The sequence below is a fragment of the Antedon bifida genome, chromosome 3, assembly GCF_963402885.1.
Source record: "Antedon bifida chromosome 3, ecAntBifi1.1, whole genome shotgun sequence".
Lineage (NCBI taxonomy): Eukaryota > Metazoa > Echinodermata > Crinoidea > Comatulida > Antedonidae > Antedon > Antedon bifida.
In genome coordinates, this window is record NC_136228.1 from 13,661,287 (window position 1) to 13,670,748 (window position 9,462).

The 9,462-nt window shown below is 34.3% G+C and overlaps 1 long non-coding RNA gene across 1 annotated transcript in view; it reads right to left on the minus strand.

The window, feature by feature from the left end:
• Window positions 1-8,398, minus strand: part of LOC144837950 (uncharacterized) — a 27,072-nt gene extending 18,674 nt beyond the window's left edge. Inside the window, exon 1 of the long non-coding RNA XR_013611583.1 lies at window positions 7,984-8,398. This is a non-coding gene — a long non-coding RNA (uncharacterized LOC144837950). The remainder of the gene's footprint in view (window positions 1-7,983) is intronic.
• Between the last annotated feature and the right edge of the window lie 1,064 nt (window positions 8,399-9,462).

Here is a 9,462-nt window from a genome sequence, read left to right on the forward strand (position 1 = left end):
CCACGTACATCAGGCGACAAAGCGCGACATTTTTTCTTTATACTAATATCCATACGAGATTTAGACAAGAGTGGTTCTGAGTGTATTTCTTTATTCTTAAAATAGGTATTTACAAAACAACGATATAACTACAATAGCTCAAGGGGCCTTTACTTATTTTGCTTCCTCACTTTCGTTCTTGTAAGTATAATATAACTATCTTCTTGAACGACTCTTTTAATAATTTGCCATTTCTTTAAAATCATTTTGTGTCTATCTATCTGTCGATTTTTTTTTATGGAAATTGGAATCAAACTTTGGGCATAGTAAACGATGCAATCAGCGATGTTAATGTTTCCAAATGTTTAGGGTAAAAAAAGAGCTTACTTGTAACCTGGCATGATAATTAGAATGATTCAAACCAGGCCAAAGTTACAATTTCGTCATCCCTAACACCATACTAATTGAAATAAGCTTGGGAACAGCCTGATTGTTCTCTACAAATATAAGATAGCGGTCACAATTCAAAATGGTTTCTATATACAATGGCTATTAAATGCCCTTTCTAAATGTAGCCTATCCCCTAAAATAAGAATGTTACTTCCAATATGACCGCAAAAATTCCATATTGCTACAAAATTAAATGAATAGAGTGAATATTAAAAAACATCCTCATATCATACCGTATATAATTTAGCATGACTTCAAATCCAAGATGGCAGCAAAATTAAAATGGCTGCCAAATTAATAAAAGTATACTACCGTACCTAGCAGTAACTAGTTGATTAAAGTTAGAAAAAAAGTTATAATTCAATATTATTTTGCAGAAACCTAACAGATAACAACTTAAACAATTACCAGGAAAAGACGTTTCAGATATTGACAAACATGACTAAAATGTAAGTACAGTAATTAAAAAGGTGTTTAACTTTTAATTTATTATTAACTATCTATGGGTACACGGTCAAACAATTTTTTTAAATAGAAACTTTGTTTTTCTCTTTGTCATGGTTTATTGTTCTTATGTTATGTTGTTATGTCGCTTAATACGAAAAAACAACCTCAAGGTCAACTGTGAACACACTCATCCTCTGAAATAATAGCGCCACCTAAGTCAATATTTTCCAGTTGTTTCACAGCTAAGTTGTTAAAGAATATTTAAAAACTGGAAGGACACTAATATAAAAAAAACTCAATATTTGATATAGAAGAAAGAAGTTAAAAACAAATACAAATCCACTAAATCAATCTATAAATTAAACCCAAAAAAATACTAAAATAACAGATTGTTAAAATCGGCACAAAGTGTACAAGGAGAAACAAGCCAAAGGACACAACGAAGTACCAGAGTTTTTCTTTGTATTCTTAGGCTAATACATCATTTTGATAACAATTATTAATGTAATTTGTTTACAGGTATTCAGATTTGTTTCGTCTCTGCTGTATTGTTGGTAAAATTAAAGTCTGTGAGCCCATTGATCTTTTCTCTTCGTGTGAAGATTTACTAAAAAGACAAGTTCTGCGAGTATTAATGTTTATCATAGGACTATCGTCTGCCATTGGCAATCTAGTTGTTATTATATCGCGAATGTTTCGTAGAAATGACCATAGTGTTCAAACGATGCTAATCACTAATCTCGCCGTGTCTGATCTGCTTATGTCAGTGTATCTGCTGATTATTGCAAGCGCGGACACTTATTACAGAGGACGATACTCGGAAGTTGCACAAGATTGGAAGAACAGCTTCCTTTGTAGTTTCGCTGGTGCTGTTTCTACTCTTGCTGGCGAGTGCAGTGTCTTCACACTAATGGTACTGAGCCTTGACCGCGCTGTAAACATCGCCAATTCATTCAGCACTAAACGTCTGAACCGTAAAACGTGTAGAATCATCATCGGCATTTCTTGGGTAACTTGGCTTACTCTCAGTTTTTGTCCAATGATATCAAACAGACTGAGCCCGGATACATACTTCGGAGAGAACTATTATGGGAAACAGAGCGTATGTCTTGCACTACCTCTAACACGAAGCCGATTGGCGGGTTGGGAGTATGCCATTGCCATATTTATTGCATTCAACGCTCTCGGATTTATTGTAATTGCTGTGAGTTATGTCACGATTTTCCTCTCTGTTAAGCGATCAGGAGCCACTGTAAACAGGCTGCAAAAACGAGAAGAAGAAATCAAAATGGCATGGAAACTAATGATTATAGTTTTTACCGACTTCTGTTGCTGGTTTCCGATTATAGTGATGGGAATTGGTTCAGAGCTGGATTGGTGGAATATTCCAGAAGATATCTATGTTTGGTCAGCAACATTCATCATACCTATAAACTCGTCAGTCAATCCGTATTTGTTCACACTTGTTTATATGTGTGACAACAAATTACGCTAAAACTAATATTATACATCGAATCGAAATTTAAACATTAAATAAATGTTTTCGTTAATTATTTTCTATTAACATTAGACCTATAACTATTATTATGTACTGTAAGCATATATGTAAGTTAAATTATATACTGTAGTTTCATTTCATTTTTAAAAAGTTATTAATAGTTTAATATTAAAGTTTAAAGTTAATATTTATTTGCCAATATTAACTATAATATGAACCTCTATGTACTCTATATCTCGGAAATCTCTAGTCATAACATCTAAGTAGATTCCTGTCATTTGAATCTGATTGAATAAAAGGTAGGCGTGAGCATTCATCATTTGATTCACATTGAAAGTGTAACATTTATGGTTTTGTAAATAATTATATGAATTTTTATAATATATTAAATATTATATTTATTTGGATTTTAAACACACGTACTGTAGTTTTAATTATGTCAACACACGACCAAACAATCCTGGGCCTATCTAGGCTAAAGCACCTAGGCCTAGCCTATAATACTAACATTTTAAATACTATCAGTATTATTTACAGTCGTGTCACGCCGAAACTCACCTCAAATAAATGTATTGACAATTTAAAATTTGAAGTTTGATGTTGTTTGTGGGTTATTTTTTGCAATTTATTGCCGAAAACACAATTTTCGTTGTGCTTTGCCATTGCTACTCCCATATTTCATTATCGTCTATCCCTACTCGTCGTGAGAGCGCGTCTCTAATTGTCTGACATCTTCATACTACACCGTCTTTGTATCTTTATACTACACTATTAGTACAGGAAAACTATGAATTATGGTTGAAAAAATTGCAACAGAATTTATTTCACCACAATGCATTTCTATAAGGTCCCTATATGAACATATTAAAAGTCTAGAAAAATCCAGGTAGGGGAAATAGGTTTTTTTAAACAAAATGGCCGCCAATGTCGAAAATGCCTAAAAAAGGACAAAAAAAACATAAATAGTAGATCTAATTACCACTTTATAGCGGTTTTTACAATGATTTTTATATTTCTTTACAGTTTCGAAGATCTGAACTACAATATACACATTATTTTAAGTGTTGTTAATTAGAAAATGGCCGCAAAACAAATGTTTAAGTATCTAGATATATCCCTATTGTTATAATATATAAAACGCAGTCCTTCCTATGCTTAATGCATAGTATTACGGTGTTTAATAATAAGTCAGTTCATTTACATTTGTACTGTTATAACAATATATTACAACATTGGTGGTGCCAGTGGGGAGGGGTATAGGGATGGGAGATCATATGGGAAGGGTGAGGGAGTCTGTCCGCCCCCCCCCCCCCCCCCTCCTCCGCAATTGGCTATATTCGGGAGTATATGTAGACAATATGATGATATTTCCTAATATAAAACAATACCTCATTGAGTGCTGTTTCAAGGATTTTCATTTTTAAAAGTGACTAAAACTACCCTTTACCGGTATAATATTGTCGGAACTTCTTGGTGCGCTCCCATTGATGGCCCAGCCAATAAGACATCATTTTGAATAACCTACAGCACCGCACCCCTTTCCCCGCCCCCATCGGACATCATTTTGAATTTATTTCGTTGAATGTACGCCCCGCCACATGCATATTATACATAATATTGTGTTTTAACACATCTCTATTTGTAATAGAATTCACTGAATGACATGATGGTGTTGTATTTGTTCATATCTAAAGGGTGTATTTATTTGATTATACATGTTACCACATTACACCCACAAAAATAAACGCCTCTCCGAATAAACTCCTCACGACGATTACATGCCCCCACTACCCTCCTTAAAAATCAACCACCAAGGGCATTTATTCAAATAAATGCGGTAATTTCACTTTCATCTTGTCAGTATCTCATCCTCCGTCTATTGGTGGGGAATTGAGCATGTGCTGACGCCGTGGCATTCTTAAAAAATAGTGGAGCAGCAGTCCAAACCATATTTTTTGCAACTGCAATTCATTTTACTACAACCTTATTTACAGGTACATCTAATCAACTTTAATAGTTTCTCTGGTGCTGGTAGTAAATTTGTCATCAATACTTTCCATCCCTAGTCTGTGGGTTGAAGAGTATTTCCTATCCACTGCTATACCTGGTAATAAAGACTCACGATTATATATGTTACCACATTACACCCACAAAAATAAACGCCTCTCCGAATAAACTCCTCACGACGATTACACGCCCCCACTACCCTCCTTAAAAATCAACCACCAAGGGCATTTATTCAAATAAATGCGGTAATTTCACTTTCATCTTGTCAGTATCTCATCCTCCATCTATTGGTGGGGAATTGAGCATGTGCTGATGCCATGGCATTCTTAAAAAATAGTGGAGCAGCAGTCCAAACCATATTTTTTGCAACTGCAATTCATTTTACTACAACCTTATTTACAGGTACATCTAATCAACTTTAATAGTTTCTCTGGTGCTGGTAGTAAATTTGTCATCAATACTTTCTATCCCTAGTCTGTGGGTTGAAGAGTATTTCCTATCCACTGCTATACCTGGTAATAAAGACTCTGGTAATGAAATTTTGCAGCAAGGGAATAGATTTGCTTTTTGCAACTTTCTCAAAGAAAAGTAGGCTGTCTAAAGTCTCCATTGACTTCCCTCCATATATAGCTACCAATGCCAAATTCCTGATGCAATGTTTTCTTTTTTTTTGGAAACTGTTTGGTTTACAGAATTTGACATACAACTCCAACTGTGATGTGATTATTTTTAAGACCAACACCTTTTCCTAAACCAAATTTACTTACGGCCCATAATTATAGCCATTAAATACAAGAGTTTACTTTGCCTTCACATAATGTAACAAACATACATGGTACATAATAAATGTCTTGAAATGTTGCTGTTTCGGGCCAAGAGGTTTGATGTAGCAGTGCTCCCCCATTGATAACATACAGTGGGCAGTGAGGATGAAGGTTTCTGAGTAGTCTAGCAGTGTGTATGGAGTCAATGGAGTAACAGAGGGCTGCAGAAAAGTACAAGGTTCTTTTTCAACAAATGATGCATTGTGTATGACTGTCTCACATAGCCATCAATGATGAAATAGTATATGTGAGGGAATGTGCACTGCTTCTCTATTGATGAATATGGTTGATTTTGACCCATGTGTAATAATATGTTCTTTCCTCTTAAATTAATATTCTGTCACGGTTGCTTCATTCATTGATTTAATACCGTATGTTCTCGATGGGGGAGCACTGTGAGTCTCAAAAAGTCATAACACCTGGGCAGTAGTATGCTTACAAACTCTGTAAAACCAAACGTCTCCAAAAAAAAGAAACCATCGCATCAGAGGAATTGGCATTGGTAGCGCTATGGAGGAATACGTTCTGGGAGAAAGTAGCAAAAAGCAAAACAGCACTTGAAATAAAGTCTATTCCCCCCAACAACAAATGCTGCAAAGTGTTATTCCCTGCATGTATATTACCATGGTACAGCAGTGGATAGAAAATACTCTTCAACCCACAGACTGGGGGATGGAAAGTTACAAATGGCGTGATGTGTCCATTGATGACAAATTTACCACCAGTTACCACTGTTTGTGACGAATACCACGGCATCAGCACATGCTTAATTCCTACCTATAGACAGAGGATGATAACTGGAGTATGAAAATGAATGGATTAATAGATTGTAAGATTGTATAATTCTAATGTAAATGAACTGTTTTGTTAGACACCGTAGTCCTGCATTATAATGCATAGGACTACGTTGTCTATTATTATAACCATGGTGATATCTTGATACTTAAATGTGTGTTTTTGCTGCTAAATAGCACTTAAATTAATATGTATATTGCAGTTTAAATGTTTGACACTAAAGAAATATAAAAAGCATTATAAAAACTGCTATCAAGTGGTAATTAGATATACAATATATGTTTTTTGTTCATTTTTAGACATTTTTCACCATTGGCGGCCATTTTGTTTAAAAAAACATATTTCCCCTACCTGGATTTTTCTAGACTTTTAATATGTTCATATAGGGACCTTATAGAAATGCATTGTGGTGAAAAAAATTCTGTTGCAATTTTTTCAACCTTTTACTGATTCTGAGCATATCTTTCCTGTACTATATCTTTGTATCTTTATATTACACTATCTTTGTATCTTTATACTAAACTATTTTTGTATCTTCCTACGTACACTGTCTTTGTATATAGTATACTACACTATCTTTGTATCTTCCTACTACACTATTCTGTGTTTCTTTATACTACGTCTTGTATCATCGTGGTGGTGGTGGAAGTACAAAATAGGCGGCGCTGTTGAATTGCTAAAGTATGGTCCGTTCAAAAAATATTTTCCGTACGCGAAAAGATTTTTTTTTTTCGTACACGAAAAAAAAATTAAATAAAAAAAAAAAGTACTAACGATCGTTAAATAGTATACAAATAATAAGTCAGAGTGCATTAGTTATGTAATGCATTATTAGTAATGTGAATACTAGGACCCGAGAGGGCGCCGCATCTCCATGAACGTACGAATTTAGACTTAATATGGGTCTTACCTTACCTTTTTGGGTAAATATACCTAGGTAGAAGCTAAGCTTACCACGGCAAGCACCACCGCTAGGCGACCTAATCGCCGCCTAGCCTAGGTAGTCTAGGCCTAGCAAAACAGTCGTGTAGTGCTGTTCTGTGTGTTTGTTGTGTTTTTTCAAATTGGGGCTGCGGTGCAGACGACCTGGTACTCGTAAATCGCGCAGTGAGCCTATAGCGCGATAGGTATTCTGCAATACGATTTACACACAGGGTGCTGTTATGCATTTCTGGTGCGCACTTTTTGCATCCCAGTGCATGATAGTAAAAAAATAAAGAGCGCACACGTGACTCATTCAGAGCGTCTGATTGGGTACATCCTGAACCCATGTTATAATGCGTAATATTGCACGCCATGTGACCCACAATCATCCAATCAATTGACAGGAATTTATTTAGGTGTTAACACAGGTTATTCCCCCACATTTACATTAGACTATACAAAATTGGGATGTTTTTTTTATATCCAATCGGGAGAAATTATAATTGCATTTTAGCGGGATATCGGAATATAACTCGAAATCGAAAAACAAGAGAATTAGGAAGAGACGTTACTTGGTCTTGACCTACAGCACGCGTTTTATCACCTGTGTTTGTTAATTTCATAATTTGACAATTTGCATATCGATTTGAATGATATCATCCTCAATCATAATTCTACAGCAACATTTGAGAGCCGATGAAACCAGGCAGAGAAAAATAAATACTGCAGGCCTACATATAATTATTTCATTAAAATGTACACTGTAAACACTTACGACAACTAAAACCACATTGCATAAATTCTTTATTAGTTGTTGGAGGGAACTCCATGATACAGTCATTATAATATCTTAAACTACTACTATATTGACTTAGTTACTGTAGCCTAAGACAAAACAGGCATACACTATCATACATTTAAATACAGAGTATGGTGATTAGAATGCACTAACTTACCATCACTTGGTCGATCGGTCAAAGGAACCCAAGTACCCTTCATCAATGTAGCTAAGCCCCCAATACGGATCATTTTAACATAGGCCTAGCTTTATAGACATACCTTTTACTCCCAGTTTGGCAGTAAATTGACTGCATGGTTGTGGCCTCTAAACTTTTTGTAGTAGCCTGGTCACTGTCATAATAATAAAATATTTCTTTCAATAAATTAGATTTAAAAACTATCTAAAGTTGAACTCGCGTCGTCAAACTGATTCTGCTCCATGGTCTACTGGTATGTATTTTTGTACCATTTCAGACGAAACTTTCTGCACTCTGATTGGACGATCGAATCTGCACATATTTTAGATGCTCAGGTTTCTAAAAAAAAGCAAACTCTAAAGGCACACAGAATGAACTTTGCGTGGTTAAAAAATACATACACTGTCATACATTATTGAATATACATTTGATAATGTGTATGTTAGAATGAATTATGATACGTTACGTCTATCAGAAACATAATTATATAGGCCTAGTACATACAATTTCTGTCTTGCGTCCACATTAATATACATCACGATTCATTAATCAGAAAAATGAGTTAACAATTTATTTTTATTTTCTATAATTTATAAATTATGTTATCCTCGAACCGTAAGTGCTTGTTATCCTAACTAAATACGTATAGTTACTCAATCAATGGCAATGACTTAACTTGTTTGCTGATTCCGTATAAATCAAAATTATACGATAATGATTGAGCAATATAAGTACCCCTAGGCATTTGTCACTTTGTCAATTATTTACTAAACCAATGGTGACATCATCCGTCTTGCTAATAGCTTCAGATCAAACACATCACTTACACGAGAAATACAATACCATTTTTTTTACAGTTTATAGAAATTGACAACATACTTAAGATATTGATTTAGTTGCGAACGGCAGGGTCATCTTCTGAACTCAAAATGTTAATACGATAAATAATGGTAAAACTTCATTCCGGTTTATGTAGTTCTGTGTATTATAATAAACATCTATTTATGATAACAGCCAGCTGCCATCCTACATTGAGATTGAGATTACAAGATTGTAGATCTTCTGCTACAAATCACCGAAAACCGTAACATTTCAAAACAAGGGGAGATATTTTAATTAAAGATATATTGTTCCCCTGAAACATTATTTTGTTGAAATTGGTTGACATTTTTTGTTGAATATGCCATTTTAATGTCACATAAGAGTTATTCACTTTGACCAAAAACTGGAGCTAAAAAAAATTATTTACCTGAAAAAATGTAATTTAAAACAAAAAATACTTTAATTGTCTTGTCAGACAATGGTTTTTGGTTTAAATTAACTGTTTCATTTTATAAATGAAATAATTATTTTTGTTGGTTTTTTTTTCTACAGAAGTGAATAACTTTATTAAAACTATAAAATGGCCTATTCAAATTCTGATTTTAGTAATTTTTACTTGTCCATGTTTTTGGGGGACAATACATCTTTAAAACCCTGATCTCAAAATTGTATCGAACTAAGAGGCCCATGAAATGATTCTACAATGGCTAAAGAAGGCTATCCTAAGATAGCTTTAAAA